The sequence below is a fragment of the Capsicum annuum genome, chromosome 7 (genome assembly GCF_002878395.1).
Source record: "Capsicum annuum cultivar UCD-10X-F1 chromosome 7, UCD10Xv1.1, whole genome shotgun sequence".
In the NCBI taxonomy this organism is placed as follows: Eukaryota; Viridiplantae; Streptophyta; class Magnoliopsida; order Solanales; family Solanaceae; genus Capsicum; species Capsicum annuum.
The window spans coordinates 61,696,441-61,715,252 of record NC_061117.1 but is presented as its reverse complement, the minus strand read 5'-3'; positions in this window follow the sequence as shown (position 1 = coordinate 61,715,252).

The following is an 18,812-nucleotide window of genomic DNA, read 5'->3' as shown; positions in this document are numbered from 1 at the left end:
ACAGGAGTGATAACTTTTATTATAAGCAAACTCAATCAAAGGAAAGTGGTCATCCCAACCACCCTTGAAATAGATCACACATACTCTCAACATATCTTCTAAGGTCTGAGTGGTCCCCTCTGCCTACCAATCTTTATGTGGGTGAAAAGCTGTACTAATATGAACTTGGGTACCAAGATCCTTTTGAAAGGTCTTCAAAAATTGAGAGGTAAGCTGGTACCTCTATCTGAAATAATGGTCAAAGGGACTCTATGCAACTTTACAAACTTCCTAAGGTAGAGCTTAGCATAATATTCGATTGAATCTGAAGTGTTAACTAGCATAAAATGAGCAAACTTAGTCATTTGGTCCATGATAAATGCAAATAGAATCATGTTGTTGATGAGTATGAGGAAACCTTATGATGAAGTCCATATTTACCACTTCCCACTTCTAAGTAGAAAAGTTGGATTTCTGAAGCATACAACTAGACCTCTGGTGCTCAACCTTAACCTACTGGTAATTTGGACAATTAGCCATAAATTTTTCAACATCCTTCTTCATACCATTCCACTAATAGACATCTTGCAAATCATGGTACATCTTAACGTCTTCTGGGTGAATAGCATATGTAGAATCATGAGCTTTCACTATATTTGCTACATCAAGTCATCTATATCCGGGACATATAATCTACCCTGACAGCAAAGAACATCATCTCCCCCTTAGGAGTAAACCTCAACCTTCTAATTTTGAACTACCTATTTCAACTTAAGAAAAATATGATCACTATCTTGCTTTTCCCTTACCTCTAGAACAAATGAGGATTTTGAATTATTTTTAACCCAGACACCACCTTCAGTTGAATTAACCAACCAAAATCCCAACAAATTGAGCTGATGAAACTCATGAACTAACTCTTTCTTATCATCCTCAACCTAAGCAATAGTCCCCATAGATAATTTGCTAAGTTCATCGACCATAACATTGGCCTTACTCGGATAGTACAAGACACTCATATCAATTTTTTTCAAAAACTCTAACCACCTTCAATGACGAAGATTTAAATATTTTTGGCTGCACACATGTTGAAAACTCTTGTGATCAGTGAACATATAGAAATAAACACCATAAAGATAATGCCTCAAAATCATTAAGGCAAAGAAAACTGCAGCCAATTCAAGATCATGGGTTGGGTAGTTCTTTTTGTGAGGATTGAGTTGTCTAGAGGCATACGCTATAACGTTGCCTCACTGCACAACTTAAAACCCAAACAAAATCTAGAAGCATCATAACATACCACAAAACCATCTGAACCTCAGGTAAAGTCAAAATTAGAGCAGAGGTGAGTCGGGTCTTCAGCTTCTAAAAACTACTATCGCAAGAATCTGACCAATAGAATTTGACTTTCTTTTGAGTGAGTTTGTACATGAGAGAATCAATAGAGGAAAATCCTTCAACAAACCATCTATAGTAATTGGCTAAACCTAAGAAACTCCTAATGTCTGATGGAGAGATAGGTCTAGGTCAATTTCATACTGCTTTGATCTTTTGAGGATCGATTCAAATGCCTAGACAACAAATAATATGACCAAGTAATGACACTAATTTCAATCAGAATTCAAACCTGCAGAACTTAGCGAATACTTATGGTGATCTTTAAGAGTCTGCAAGACAATCCTCAAATGGTCTGCGTGTTATCTCTCACTCCGAGAACAAATGAGGATGTCATCTATGAAGACTATAACAAACATATCTAAGTACTACTTCAACAACCTGTTTATCAAGTCCATAAAAGATGAAGGAGCATTTGTTAGTCCAAAAGACATAACTACAAATTCAAAGTTACCATACTGAGTTCTCAAGGTTATTTTTAGAATGGCACATCCTCTAACTCTGAGCTGATGATAGCCAAATCTGACTTGTATCTTAGAGAAATAGTTGGCACCCTGGAGTTGGTTGAACAAGTCATCAATCCTAGGGATGTGATACTTATTCTTGATTATGACTATGTTCAACAGATGGTAGTCGATACACATTCTGAGAGAACTATCTTTCTTGTGCACGAAAAGAGCTAAAGCACCCTATAGAGAGACACTAGGAGTGATAAAACCCTTTTTTAGGAGGTATTTCAATTGTTTTTTCAATTTCTTATGCTCGACTAGAGCCATTCTATAAGGTAGAATTAAAATAGGTTGGGTGTCTAGAAGGAGATCTATTCCAAAGTCAATTTCCCACTCAGGTGGAACCCCAAGAAGATTTTTAGAAAATACTTTTGGAAATTTATTTACAATAGGAACTGATTCAAGGCTTGGGATTTCATACCTTGAGTCCTGGACTAAAATAAGATAATAAATACACTTTGGAAATCATTTTTCTTGCCTTATGGAAAGTGACAAACTGACCTATAGGCTTTGAGGTACTACCTTTCCACTCTAAGACTGTCTGATTTGGAAAATAAAAATGGACTACTTTGGTTCAACAATCATCTAAGGAATAGAAAGAGAGAATCGAATAACATAAAAATTGGTCATGTCTAACTCTATTAGGTCTATTAAGGTGACTTTCTAAGATACTGTGACTAGGCAATTTTTGTATATCTGTTTGGCTATGATTAATCTACTAACTGGAGTAAAAATTGAGAAGGGTTCTACAAGTATTTTGGGACCAACACCAAAATTTACTACTATATAGGGAGCCATGAAGGAGAGTGTAGCCCCAGGATCTAACAATGCATAAACATGACTATATAAAACTAAAAATATACTAGTGAACACATCAAAGAATCTTCCTGATCCTATCGAGTCTGAAGGGCATAGAACCTACCTTGAAAATGTATACCAGTTTCAAAAGAGGTGACACCCTACTAAGTCGAGCGCCTACTGGAACTGCTAAAGAATTAGATTGGCTTTGCTGAAGAATATTTTTACCCCTCTACGTAGGTACTAGGCAATCTCTCACTCTGTGGCCTGACTTGCCATACCTAAAACAAGCATTACTACCAACCATGCAATCACCCTTGTAGTTCCTACCATATTTTTTGCAAACAAGGTTTGTACGAACACTACTCACACTACCCTAAGACTTAAAGCTTGGCACTCTATCATGAGTATCCTATATGAACTTAGCCACTAGAGCACTATTAGAAGATGGGGATGGAGCTGAAGATTTTTGGTAGAACTAAGAGTAATTTCCACCATATGGCCTCTGCAGAGAGAAATTAAAGCCACCAGTTCTGGCCGTCTTATTATCTCTTTTCTTCTTTTTATCTCGTCTTTCTCAATCTATTAAGCATGGACCATCAATCTGGAGATGTCCATATCCTTAACCAACATTACCGTCCTACAATCCTTGTCACATCCTCATAAACACCAGACATGAACCTGCTTATCTAGGCTATGAACTTGCTTATGAATACTCCTTCATACTCATCCTGCCCTTCTTCAGGTTTATGAAATCCTTCACCCCAGATTATCTTAACTCAAGTGGGAATAACCTATCCAAAAATGCAGTAACAAAATCATCCTACTCTACTGGCCCTGCATCTTTATCAATATCCTCTTTCCACTACTTAAACTATGTATGAGCCACTCTTTGTAATTGATAAGTAGCTGAATTATCATATTCGATTGAAGTGACAGCCATGATTCTAGTCACCTTCTGAACACTATCCAGAAACTCTAGTAGATTCTCCTTAGGCTTGGACCCAAAGAACACCAGGGGATTCATCCCAGTAAAGTCTTAGATTCTAGTTGTCGCTACATTCGTTGTTGGGTTACCTAGGGAAAAAAGTTTTTGGTTATTTTGAGCAGTCATAAATTAGGCTAATGCTGTAAAAGCAACCCCAAACTTAGCATGAGAGACCTACTCATTTAGAGGGTCTTTCAAAACTGGCAGTGCTGCTTGCTAATTTCCATTCCACTTTTTGTTAGTTCTTTTAGAGGCATTGTCTATAAAATTATAGATTATGAGTTAAAATAAGAATTTTAATAGAGTTCACACTATACCACACAACATGAATAATAAATAAAGCGAGACTTTCCTAGAAGTATTTTGTAGTCTCTCACCCATAAGGGTGGCACACTTTACGCCCATGAACAAGACTTAAATTAATGCAACTTTTAGACTTCCTAGGACACTTCAAACCTACTGCTCTAATACCAAGTTTATCATGACTTGAGACTACCCCTAGTCATAACACGGTACTTTGAGTCACAAGTGACCCTAAGTGAACCCATGGCCTATCATAACACTAATAATAATAAAAAGTAACATAATTCTAGGAAGAATCCAAACAAAAACAACTGGTGAAAAAAATAAATATGAAATACTGAATGCCAACCAAAATTGGAAATAAAATATCTGATAAACCAACATGCTAAAAATATACACATCTGTCTGAAAGTCTCTAAATCTTAATGAGTTGTTGGGATAAGCCCCCAACTAACTCTAACTGTCTGAAATAAAAAAAGACTAAAATAAATAATTAGTGACTTGTCCTCGATGGATGAAGACTCACGAAACTACAACTGAGTGGAATGGGAATGTGCTCAGTACAATCTAAGTAATGAGCATATGAACCTATATTATGAGATAATATATCACAGAAAAGTATATGATTAGTACTTTGAATATACTAAGTATGCGAGATGGAAAAACTAACTAGTATGAGCTAAAAATAAATGCATAAAACATGATACACTAAATGCAAGACCATGCATAAATATATACTAAATGAAAGTTGAATAACTAAATATAAGGTCATACATAATCTGAAACTAAATATCAATTGAGGAATGTGGGAGATAACACTAACCCATATACCCCAATCTGAGCAAATCAGGGTCCAACCTGTAAGCTCAATTGGATGGGTGTTCCGTACCTTGCCAAGGGTACGAACACTGGCTAGTATGGATCTACTAAACTAATCTCTTAAAAGAATAAGGTGTCAGTCCTTAACTGGTGAGTTACCTCTCATAACCTACAGTGGCATCATAGTTCTAGAACTTAGGGACTTCTCCTAAAAGTATTAGACCTCAACTGACGGGTAGCCTTCATCCCTACGTTTACTAATGCTAAATGCTACTCCCAACTGAATGACACTAAAAACTAAATTATTTGTTATAATTACATTCTAAAAATATCAATACTGATTAATTTGTAGTGCTCAAGTCATGTAAATTGTTATATGCATGAATCTCTAGGTATCGGGTATTCATAACCCACCAACTTTGACTAATGCAACTGAACATAATAATATTAAAAGTTAAGCATAATAAGGAATTTCTTACTTTAAACCAAAACTCAATGATTTATCAATTCAAAGGGGATTTTGTGATTTTAATTATCAAAATATGCTACTTTTATGGGGAAATATGTGCTCATGTTTTAGTTACAATAATAAATTAAAGAAGATTAAGAAAACTCATATTTGACTTGAAACCCAAAACTTGGGAATTGAGAAGTCATTGGGACTCAATGGATGGAAGGAACTCATTGATGAAATCCCATATACTTGGAGCTGAAATCCTTGGAGAATTCCTTGGAGTTTGTACTTAATGTTGAGGAACCCTACTTTGCTATTGGAGAAGAGAAAATCATGCATTTTGCCTAAGTATTGATTGATTTTGAGTTTATAAGTAGTTAAGGGTAATATTAACCCTCAATAACTGGTCTAGAAATAACCAAATAATGTGGGTTAGGGGTTACAAGAATGGGAAAAGACCAAAAAGAACTTTTTAATTCATGTAGAAAAATACTGATAACAGTCTTAACGACTAAGGCAACGACTCATTGGATCTGGTAACGAGTTATAGCCTGAGTCATTGCCATAGGACCTGAGCCTTGGGTCCTTACTATTATGAAAATAACTCCTTATGACAACTCTTAGTTTGATCACAAGTTGGTTGGACGAGTCATACTCAAGAAGCTAATTTTCTTAGTTTCTTACTATTGTGAAGATGAGTCTCCCTAATGACTCGTTGTCACTGATAACAAGTCATGGATTGGGGCCATTGTTACTGGATTAAAATCTATGGTCCCTTACTGTCGTGACAATGATCTTTCCTATGGCTCGTTATGTCTTACAACGAGTCTATCTATAGTCGTTGTCACTGGCCAGTCCACCGATTCCTAAGTTAATTTTCCATAACTTTTTAGTACTAATCCAAATTAAGACAAGACTAGTGGAGTTGGAAAGCTAACCCAATGGCCTATATTTTGGTAGCTCTAGAGTATAAGAACTTAGGGAATTACTGGTAAGTATTCGTAATGACCCGAAATTGCCTCCCGGGATGTCACATAGTGCCTAGGGCTATATGTAATGCCCCGAGAACCTATCCCGAGACATCACATGGTGCTCAAGGTACTACGTGGCCTCAACTAATCCTCTAAGCCTATTATCACTTTCAGAATTCTCTACGATACGAATCATGATAAAGTATGGAAGAATAATCAATTCATGAACATACTGAGATACGAAGTAATACGGTTCTGTCCAAACAAAATACTGAAATCTCTGTACATGCTCGCACACTAGTTTGACAAAGTCTCTACTTTATAGGACTGAGGAGCCATTGGGAAAGATACCCAACTGACTCGTACAGAACTGAAAGTAAACAACCATCTATTAACAAGACAAAATCGGAGACACAGGTCCTCAAACCATGAGGACTCACAAACCATAGAAATGCAGGTGAAGGTACTCAAAGATCACTGTCGTTGTTGAGACTGAGCACCTGAACCTATATCATGAGAAATATAGAATACAAAAGAGTATGGGAGTCAGTACTTGGGACTGTACTGAGTATGTGGTGGTGGATGCAACATTTTAAATAATATCATAAATGTATAAGAAAATTATGCATGCTGACAATAATAACTCTCTTTGCTTGAATTATCTAAAACATCATTTCCGTAAGTCATCAGTAATAACATATTCTTCATAATTCTCATAAATCATTTAACTCAACTCAAACTCTTTGAATCATGACTTAGAGTGACTCGGTAACTCATGGTACTTAGATCATTATGGACATGGGAGTTTCTTATAACCGACATAACTACACCATGTGAGCTGCATGGAGTCCAACATTTTGCTCTTCTAAGGAGAGAACCCCACATTGGCAGGGGTGTTGTACTCTTTCCATGGAGTACAACCTCAATCTCATTATCACAATCCCATACTCGGCCTTTGGCCTAAAATTATCAACATCAATCCTACGGTGGCATGTAGTTTTGAGAAAAATACCACATTTTCCGCTCGGTGCTAAATACTCCTCCCAGACTCAGCTTAGAATGCGTTAGGAAATCCACCTTAATCAATATCAACTCATAGGTCTATTATAGAGACCAAAACATAAATATATCTCATCTGTAAATCATGAACAACTGTGGATTCATAACTCGACTCAAAATCAAAACAATCTTTCTCAACATCAAGTACCTTTGCATATCAAATCATTACAAATATCAAAGCTTCAAGGAAACATCATAGGACTCATTCTTCACTTTCAATCTCAAATATCGATATATATTCAATAGTCAAATTTCTCATGGAAAGGCATAACTCATGACACTTGTCTTAAATCGCTTAGAATTCATCAATATGTAATGACAATATACAACTCATGAAATAAATTATCAATTTAAGAACAAGATGGTTAAATAATCATAAATAACAAACTTATTCAACTCAAATCTCATAAATCATAAATAAAGAAATTTAGGTGTAAACCCACTTGCAAAATCATGTAAATCAGTAATAGAAAGTAAATTTTTAGGCATAAGAATGAAAGGAGTGTTCTTGTTCAAACCCCACATACCTTAGATTATAATTTTGGAGATGTAGAAACTTGATATAAACTTCTTTATAGCATTATTGAGTTAAATTTCTTGATGCCTTTAATTAGGAAAGCTTGATTCTTGGATCACTTTGAATCTCTATGGAAGATTCTTGAATTTCTTGGAAGAAGATTGAATTTTTGAGTTTTGGAAGAAACACTAATTTCTAGATGTTTCTTGGAAGAGGAAAGGAGGAAAAATAAATGGCTATTCTCTACTAAGATATATATATAAGACCATATAGGGCGGGAATGACAAAAATGCCCTTTTGAAAAAGCTGAAATTCGTTGATCGGGGCATTTAACGGTCGATTTGACGGTTTGTCAAGTCTCTTGATGGTCCACTAGATCGTCCGTCACTCGAGTGCAAAAACTGGAACGTTATACCTCGGCGTGATGGTCAAAGTGATAGTCCGTCAGGCTGTCCATCACTCGAGGGCCAGAAATAAGATATTATGTCTTAACCTGACGAACCCCTTAAAGGTCTATCAACTTTTTGATGGTCAACAACCTTGGCCGTCCCACGATGTCCTAAAAAAGGAGTCACTGCGTTGGCTTGACGGGGCACTTGACGGTCTGTCAGGTCGACTGTCAAACCTGGGTGATCCGATACCGTTTAGTAAAACAGCCATAGCTCCCTCGTCTGATGTCGGATTTAAATGAAATTGATATCGATGAAAAGTCATACATATCCACTCAATAGACGGATTTAGGATTAAAAAATGATTGGGGTATTACACTATAATTATCCCCAAGCTAACCCATAGAGCCGATTCCTACTGATAATCCTTAATTCAAGGAGAAAATTTGAATTCAAACACTAGCATATCTATGTTCATAGAAGGGAATAAGGAAAGAAGGGGTACTCGGTCCAAATGGTCATGATAATCAAATCCCAAAAAAACCACAATCTACCAAATAGTCTGACAAAGCCTCTACAAATCCATAATCTAGTGAGCCAATAGGACAGTCCCCCAACTGACTTGGGACGAACTACAGGTAACAACATAGTCTTTCAGTCCGTGGAATATCTGAAGATCGATCCTCGAACCAACAAGACTCAACACTGTAGGAAATGTATGTGAGGTACTCGAAAATCATGGGCGAGGCTGGGAATAAGACCCTCAACCTACATTATGAGACAATGTAGCACATAGACATTTATATGGATCAGTACTTGGGAATGCACTGAGTATGCGGGGGTGAATGCATGTATGTAAAACAGTATCAATTCTCTTTATTTAAATCATGTATGCAATATGAGATGACTCACATGGCTTGAATAAGTATGAAATATAAAGTTCATAAATCATATAAGATGAGGCTTATTACACAAATCTCGTGAGTCACCGTTCTTCAACCTCAAAACTAGAAATCTTCTCTTATTGTCAATACTCAAGGCAAAAAGGGCTTTAGACAGTACCATCAACTCATGCATATCGGATGGTGGGTAAAACAACATTTAATGTTCAAGATTTTATATCTCTTCAAACTCAAACACTAGAAATATGAACTCATGAGATTTTAGAACATACGTAGAGGCATATCATGTAAGTTAGGAAAATATCCCATTTCAACCTTTAGTTTGCAAAGGAGTATCTCTCGTAATCGACATAAACAATGCGAGCTACATGGAGTTAAACATTTTGTCCTCCTAAGGAAGAGACCCCACATTGGGAAGGAGCGTCATACTCTTGCCAGGAAGTATAACCTAGGTCTAGTGATCACTAAATGAAACTCAGCCTCAGGCCCAACCTACGGTGGTACGTAGTTTTGGGGTAAGAAACCATAGTGACTTACCCTCTCAGTGCTAAATACTACTCCCTTTAGATTATCTACACTCATCTCATAAAAATTCACTTTTAGTGATCTCATGGTTCACCACGAACCCAATGATCAAATTGATAATCTCATATAGTGAAGTGGATTTCAAAACTCAAGGACCATTAGGTCAATTCATTTCTCAATCATCTCAAAATAATCAAATCATGGGGGCTTATAGCATAAGAGTTCATAAATTCACAAGTCTCAAATAGGGCTTTCTAACCCATAGTTCAATATCAAGTTAAAGCTCATCAAAAGCATAATATATAGCATATAGATTCATAAATCAAATGGAAATCTAGGAATTTCAACAATTTATCTCAAGTCTCAATTTATTTATATGCTTCAATATCTCAAACATTATAAACATTAACTTTTCATGGAATAAAATCATGGAGTTTATACCCAGCTGTAATTTCTCAAGAAAACATACAAATATCATGCCATTTGACTCTTAATTCATGGGGAATATCAAGATAATGCATTCAATAATAATGGGTGAAAAAACCCAATTCAATTTCATGTAAAACCTCATAGATTTTTGGAAAATCATGATATAAATAAGCCTTTTGAGCACAACGGTGAAAGGTTTACCCTTGTTCAAAAACTCACATACCTTAGATTGGGAGATTGGATGAATAAGTTTCCTCTAAACTTCCTCTTCTTACTCTTAGGGTAGGGTTCTTGAAGTCTTTGAACTTAGGAGATTCAATTCTCAACTCACTAGCACAATCTTTGGTGAGTTCTTAGATTTCTTGGGGAAGAATTCTTGCTTTGATATGATTTGGAGGAGAAAATCCTAGCCCTTAAGTGTTAGATATGAGCAAATGAGGCCAGATAGTTTATCAAGAATATATATGAGGGTTTAAAAGAGTAGAAAGGATAGAAATACCCTTTTAAAAATGAGTTAAAATTGTTGATCAGGGTCTACAATGGTCGAAATGATGGTCCATCAGAAGTTTGATGATCCGCCAGATCGTTGGTCGCTCGAGGGATAAAAATGGAACACACTGGCTCGATGTAATGGTCGAAATGATGGTCCATCAAAATTTTGATGGTCTGCTAGATCGTTCATCGTACGAGGGCTAGGATGAGGCCATACTGCCTCCGCTTGTTGGTCATCGCGACGGTCCATCGAATTTTTGCCTGTTCACCATTTTTGCCATCACACGATGGCTAGAAAAAAGATTCACTGCCTTGTTTAGATGGGATGATTGATAGTCTATCGAAGACTTGACAGTCCGTCGGATCGACCGTCAAACCTGGGTGATTCCGACAATGCTTAGAAAAACGGCCATAACTTCTCACCCTGATACCAGATTTTGACAAAATTGGTATCGTTGGAAAGATAACTCAATTTACCATACCATAGGAAGTCATTTTTAGGAAAAAAAACCATAATATTAAAACACTAATCAATTAGGGATTCCTTTCTTAATCTCTTAGGGCTAGAATTACACTTTATTCGACATGCATTCCAAGGTTCAAACTACGAGGGAACTTTACGGGGTCTTACAATATCATTCAAAAATGAGGATTAGAAACAATTAACATAAAAAATACATACAAAAAAATCTTAACATCACATAAAGTTCTGGCTCTATCCCTCTAACTATAAAATTCTCAACACATTATTTAGTATCACAGTGATCTACCTATTTTTTAATATTGTATATCTTTTTACTTTGCATTATTTTAAATATATATTTGTCCTTTGACTTATATTTTGTATATATTTGTCCTTTGACTTATATTTCATATATCTTTTTCCTGTTGACTTATATTTCATATAACTTTGTCTGTTGTCCACTTATCCCAACCTATAACTTCCTCCTTCCATACTATACCCCTCTTATTCTACCTATAATTCTTTAAGTTACATCCACCTAAGTACTAAAGGTACTTAAAGTCACCAATAATCATAATACCACAACCTGTAATCACCTAAGTTTCCCAGTCATGCGATACCATACCCGGTCCTAGCAAGGGACCTAACATATGTTCATAAATTCTTTTTCTCTACTTATCACAACAAAAAACACATATGAGACCATACATATATAATAGAATCATTTTCAAACATATTAATCAATGCATGTATGCAAGATGTGTGCACTATCTCTCACCCTCTTCGATATCATTATCATACTGATGTGGTACCCGACCCATATCATACTTGTACCAGCATGGTTTTTGACTCATATGACCTTAATTATATTTATACGAATGTGGTACCCAACTTATTATCATATCACCTTAACGCAGCATAAATGAAATGTAAGGCAATCATCAAATCCCATGTCAAGCTATAATGCAATCATAGATGTTTTAATTACTAATAAGTACAAAAACAAGAAAGTCCAAGTATTACATAAAATTATAGTCTATATGTGTGTGTATATATATATATACTAAAGCATCCCATGTTTGGACCCTTAGAAAATTTCTAGGAATCTCATTCTTCGAACCCACTACGACTCATGGTATGAGGCATAAGCTGGGGTACGAGTGGTAAAGACCTATCGTAAGCTGACCAGTGTTAGTTGGTGGGATGATATTGGACACTGGAATGGATACAACTTGAGGGTATGATTTGTAAGGCATGGGTACGAGTCGTATAGGTGACTCGTAAGGTGGTCACTGTTTGATTCTCCTGGTGTTACATTGTAACGCCCTGAAATCCTATCCCGGAGTGTCATACGGTGCTTAAGGCTACAAGTAGCCCCAAGCTAACCCTTTGATCCTATTACTGCATATAATAACTTATTTATAGATGAAACAAACAAAACACTGGTACTGTCATATCAAATGATAGGAAATACGAAGAAAATACTCGATCCGAACGACCACAATACTGTAAATCTCAACATACTAATAATCTGACAACTAGTCTGACAAAGCCTCTACTACTGCATGACTAGAGAGCCATTGGGACAGGCCCCCAACCTACTTAAACTAAACTGAAAGCAACAATATATCTACTGAAATACTGAAATGTCTGAAGATAGGTTCTTGAACCATGAGGACTCACCACTGTGGAGATATAGACAAAGGTACTCTAAAATCACTGATGAGGCTGGGACTGAGCACCTGAACCTACATTATAAGATAATGTAGCACATAGACGTATATGTGGATCCGCACTTTGGAATGTACTGAGTATATAGGGGTGTATGCATTAAAATAAACATCATCATTACTCTTTATAAAATCATGCATGCATATATGAATGACTCACATAACTTGAATAAATCTGAAATATAATTCTCATGAATCATGAATAGTGAAGCATGAAATACAAATCTCTTGATTCATTATACCTAACTTTAAAAAATTTCTACTCTCCTCTTATTCTGAATACTTGACGGCTAAAGGAACTTTAAACAATACTTTCAAACTCCTACTTTTACTCATGGAAAGTAAAACTTCTTTAAAACTCAAGGACTCAGAACTTTTAGGAACTTTCAACACTTTGGAACTCTAGAGCTCTTTTAGACTTGGGATGCTTAAAACTTGGGATTATATAACTTTGGACACTCGTGATTTTCTTATAACCGACACAAACCATGTGAGTTATATGGAGTCTAACATCTTGTCCTCCTAAGGAAGAATCCTCACGTTGGGGAGAGGCGTCATACTCTTGCCAAGGAATATAACCTCAAGTCAGTGATCACTATCTTGGCCTCAGGCCTAAAATCTCAGTCCTATGATGGGACGTAGTTCTAGGATATGAGACCATAGAATTATAACCAACTCGGTGCTAAATACTACTTCCATACTCAGCGCAGAACTCTTAGGAAATCTACCTCAAATAACTCAAGGGTCTATACGGAAGACCAAAATATCTTACTATTTATTTTAATAGGACATCTTTATGGATTCCAACTCTATTAGGACCAAAAAGGTCAAATATTTCTCAATAATCTCAAAGTACTCAAATCATAGGTGCTTATAGCACAAAAGTTCATAAAATTGCTATTCTCAAGTAGGGCTCATAGTTCAATCTCAAGTTAAGACTCATCAAAATGTATACTAGAGATCATAAGGATTCATAAATCATATAGAAATCTGAAATTTTAGCATTATGCATTAAAATCTCAATATACTCATGTATCTCAATTTCTAAAACATGGAAATTATCATAATATCAAGAAAAACAATAAAGGTTACAAACCCATACTTCAATTTTGATAAGGAAACATGTGAAACCATATATTCTTGTAATTTAAAACAACTTCTCGGCACAAGAACGAAAGGAGTGTCCTTGTTCAAACCCCATATACCTTGAATTAGAAGCGTTGGATGAACTCTCACTTTTGTGACTCTATTCGTACTCTTGAATGAGGGTTCTTGAAGCCCTTGACTTGGGAACCTTGAATCTTGACTCAATTTAGAAGATCTATGGAGGATTCATGAGATTCTTGGAAGAGGTTTTGGATACTTAGGGTTTTTGTTAAGAGAAAACTTAAGAAAAACTTCATAGAATGCTTGTAAATAATTTTAATTTGGTGTTTGTATGGTTGAAGAGGCTTGGAAAAAAGTCCAAAGTGCCCTTTTTAACTTCTGTATGAAGCTGAAAAAATTGAACTAGGAACCTGATTTTATGGGCCACCGCGACGCCCTACTATCGCGGTGGCTCAGTAAAAATTGACAAATGGGAATCTGGGAGTCACTGCAATATGGAGCCATCATGTTGTCCCATAGGTTGGGACCTGGAACTTCAGCACGACGCATCACAACCGCGCTAGGCCACTGGAAATTGACTATAGGAAAATTGGGGTCCTCCACGATGCGCCACTATTGTGGAGTTCCACTGGAATTTGACAATTGTCAAATAGACCCTCTCTACAATGTGCCAAGCACTAAAGTAATATTGTTTTATGACTAGGACTTAAATTAGTCATAACTTGTTGCTCGGGCATCAGATTTGGGTGAATCTTATATCAACGAAAAGCTTATCAAATTTCCCATGTGATAAAAAGTAAAAATTAGGGAAATTCTATATGGTTAAAATGATACTCACTTAAGAAGTCACTCTTTAACCTTCTCGAGGAGAAATTAAACTTAGGAAAAATGTGAAGTATTACATATATTCTGCTAGGGATGCGGATCATGGGTATGGATCATATGATGAGGTTAAAAATTGGTTGAATGATTCATATACTGGATAGTATCTAATCCATGGTTGAGGATTGGTTACAATTGGGTGGGTATCTACTTTAAGATGAGTTACGACTTGTAAGGAGGTCATTCATAACCCTGTGCTAGGTTTTCATGGGATTTAAATGGGGATATTCTAGACATTTTCATACTTATCCTAATAAGGAACCACAACTTCTAATACTCTTAGGATGTTATTTGGCCTATTATTTTATTCTTAAACACTTAGAATCACTTTCAAAACATATCATAATTCTCTCAAGAGATTTTGGGGCAAAATTTAGGGTTTCAACTAAAGGATTACTTTGGGGCTTGTCTTGGTGAATTCTTTCCATCAATCTTCTTGGTTTAAGGAATGATTCTCTTCCCTACTTGTATTTTCAATTAATGGCATAGTTATATGGTTGATTTCATGATTTTTACTTTTGCATGGTTTTGGTTTTCAATCACTGATTTGGGGTTTTTTTATGTTAAAGGCTTTGTTATGATTTCTTATGGTTTTAATTATGCTTTCAATGCATTAATGGTGGTTTTGGATAATGGAATTACATGGTAATTTTTTAATTGTAATAGAATTTAGTTTTGGTTATACTAGGCCCCCAAGGTATTTTCTTAAATACTTATAAAGATATATTTATTTCATTGACTCTTTCAAAAGGGAACTCTTTCCTGTTTTAAGCTTAGGCGTAAAACTACAAATGGTTTACAAAGGTTAAAGACTAATAGGTTATTCTTGTGGATAACATTGTAGTCTCCAAAGAGGTTAATATGGTAAATGGAAAGGGCACCGAGAGTTCTCTTAATCTACATGGTTTAGCTATGGATAATGCTTGCAAGTATAGTGGTATAACATTACCACTGGTTTATTAAATAGCCTTGGTTAATAAAGGGATAATTGGATTTTTTGGACTTGGTTTTAATAGGTTAGTAATGGAGGAGAGTGTAAGCTAAGTTGCGGAAGGAGGCAATCTCGGGGGGATCAAAATCATAAACTTATATTTGCTGATATGAGGGGTGTTCGATGGCCATGTGCGAGTGTCATGTTTATATTTGTGGGATGCAATAATCATCCCAAGGTTATTTCCTGGTCATACGGCTACATGTACCGGGATCCTTTTAGTAGGGGAGCTGAACTGATATGGCCCGTGGGTAGTAGGATGACTAAGCTACATAACACAAGTTAAGGTTTTTAATGGAATGCTAAACTCAGTCCCTTTTCCTAGCACTTATATATATATGGTTGTTTGTATTGGATGGTTTTTATTTGGTTTTAATAACTATCATTACTTTATCCTTATCTTGAGATTCATGATATTGTTCACCCACTAACTCATCTATTGGTGGTTGTATAACCACGCTATGTAGGAATCGGATGTTCGACTCCTCCTTCATAGTACTTGATTTGGGGATAGCTTATTATATCAAAAGACATCATTTTATGTTGGACATTCTTAGGCTCTTATTTTTTTTCTTGATATTTGTTTTTGCCATAGTTGGGAGCATGTCCCAACTATATATTTGTATTCTTTGGATAGAGGCTTTGTCGTACTTCTAGTGGTTGGAATGGGTAGGATCGGTATTGGTGTCATCCTTGGCATTGGAATAAACTTAGAGGCTGGCATCATCGGATATAATTTCTCGTTGTTCCATCATATTATATTTTGGGATTGAGTTTCATATTATCTTTCAATAGTCTCTTTGGTTTGGTATGGTATGGATGGTTGGTTTGGTATAGACAGACTTGGTTGGGTTGTTCATGGTTATGACCCTATCCCAAAGTCTTCATGAGAGCATTGCGTGATCTTATTATATGCTCAAAATTCAGCTCATCAAAGGTTGTATAATATGGTTGGGTTGGGTGAGGGGGTGGTTCTCGATCCTAGGTGGACTTGGGATGCCCATTACGATAAGGCCCCAATTCGATCTGTCTCATATATATATTTTATAACCATTGTGTGATACGTATCCTTTCAAACTATGGTAGTTTAAGTTCATACTAATATGCACACTCTTTCCTCGTTATCTTCTATTCTCCTCTATTTTCATATATTTGTCATTCTATTCCTATTTCAGATTATGACTCTTTTGTGCATACTCATCAATCTCAGGTTTAGTTATTTTAATTCCCACTCCTTGATTACCATATTTTATCTCTTAACTACTCCCCTTTAGTGAAATATGATCATTAAGACATTATTATTAATCAAGCTTATTTAACTCCCTCTTTTACCCTCTTCATGCTATTGAGTCCAAGTTTTCTCTATGTACATTCCTTTAACGGCATTAAGTTACGCACATTTTATTTACTGCTCCATTCGTTCCCATTATATAACATATCATCATAATGTACGGTCATACAATCATATTTAAACCTAACTAAGTTTTTAAAGGGTCTAATGGTCCAAATCTGTTCCTAAAGTCCTAATTCACGATACTCTTCAAATTACTATTAATATTAAATTCATCTAGCTCATGTTTGAGTCAATGTGTATTAACGAACTCGGCTCTGATATTTTTCTCTGGCATCTTTTTTTTAAACATCTCTCTTTAATGTGTTTCACAAGCTCAAATAATTAGCAGTTGAGTCCGGCGGCGACACTCTTGCCAACAATAGCTAAGGTGATATTCTCCTAGATCTATTCCACCTATTTTTATCTCTTACTCCTTTCTTCGCCCTCTATTCCGTTGGTATCCCATATTTTTTAGAAAAACACAAAACTATTTCACCGTTGAAACTGATGTTCTGATAATGAACAAGAAGCAATAGGAAACCAAATCCAGTTTTTCAATAACCTTCTAGCAAAGCTCTAATGATATTACTCTGGCACTAGGTTTTGACCGACGAATCAAGGTGTACATGCTGCTAGATCATTTTTCTGCATGCAAATTAGGGAAAATATCAATAGTGGGTAAAGGCGGCGGCAAAAATATTTTGGTGACCAATTTCTCCACCAACTTACTGGAATCCAATGAAATGATAAAGAAAACATCCTCACTTTATCTTTTCACAGGATCAGGTATACTTTTTTCATTTCTTCTAGTTTATCTGAAGTAGGTTCCTGATTATTTTGAGGCAGATAGGTCCTATGTGTTTGGCATCTATCTTCAGTCCTTTATTTTTGGTTTCTTGTTTATTTATCTTGACTATTCTAGTGGGATTATTGGTTCCAGTTTCTCTATTACCGAGTAGGAGTCAGTTGACACTAGTACATCTACTTATTGTGGTACATGTTGGTATTTTTACTTGTGTTGATGTTACTTTATAAAGTTGGTCAGAGTTACTATGACTAATACAGTTCTTGTTATTAATTGTTGTTTGTCAAACTTGTGTTATAATTTATTGGTTTTGTTGCCCTGGTTATACAAGGTTGTTTATTGTTTTTTTTCCTGTAGATTTACCTTATTATTACCTTTGTATTTTTTTAGCCTTTATTTTTTATTTCTTAGCCCTACCTATTTACTCACCTTTCTCCCTTCTTATTTTGAGTAGTAGTTGAGGTGGCCAATGATAAACTTAGGTTTTATTCTTGGTCAGGGTTAGGGTTGGGGTTAGGACTAGGGTCTCGAGTGAGGGTGGGGTCTGATGTTAGGGTAGAGATAGGTCTAGGATCGAGTTTGGGGTTAGGTCCATAGGTAGTAGGGTTACGTGAGGTACGAAAGATTCTAAGTTGAGAATTAGGTATTGGAATGTAGAGAATCTTTAAGATAAGTCCATAGAGCTCGTGAATATTTTTAGAAAGAGTAAAATTAGTATGGCTTATGTCCAAGAAACCAAATGGGTTGGCTCTAAGGCGAGGGACGTGGACATGTATAAGTTGTCGTACTCGGGTAGCATGAGGCATAGGAATAGGGTAGATATCTTAGTAAATGAATAACTTATAGGGTAGGTGGTAGAGGTTAAGTGGGTTAATGATAGGTTGATATCCATTAGAGTGGTCATTAGTGGGTCTGCTTTGATCGTTATTAGTGCCTATTCTCCGCATGCAGGTTTGTACTAGAAGGAGAAGA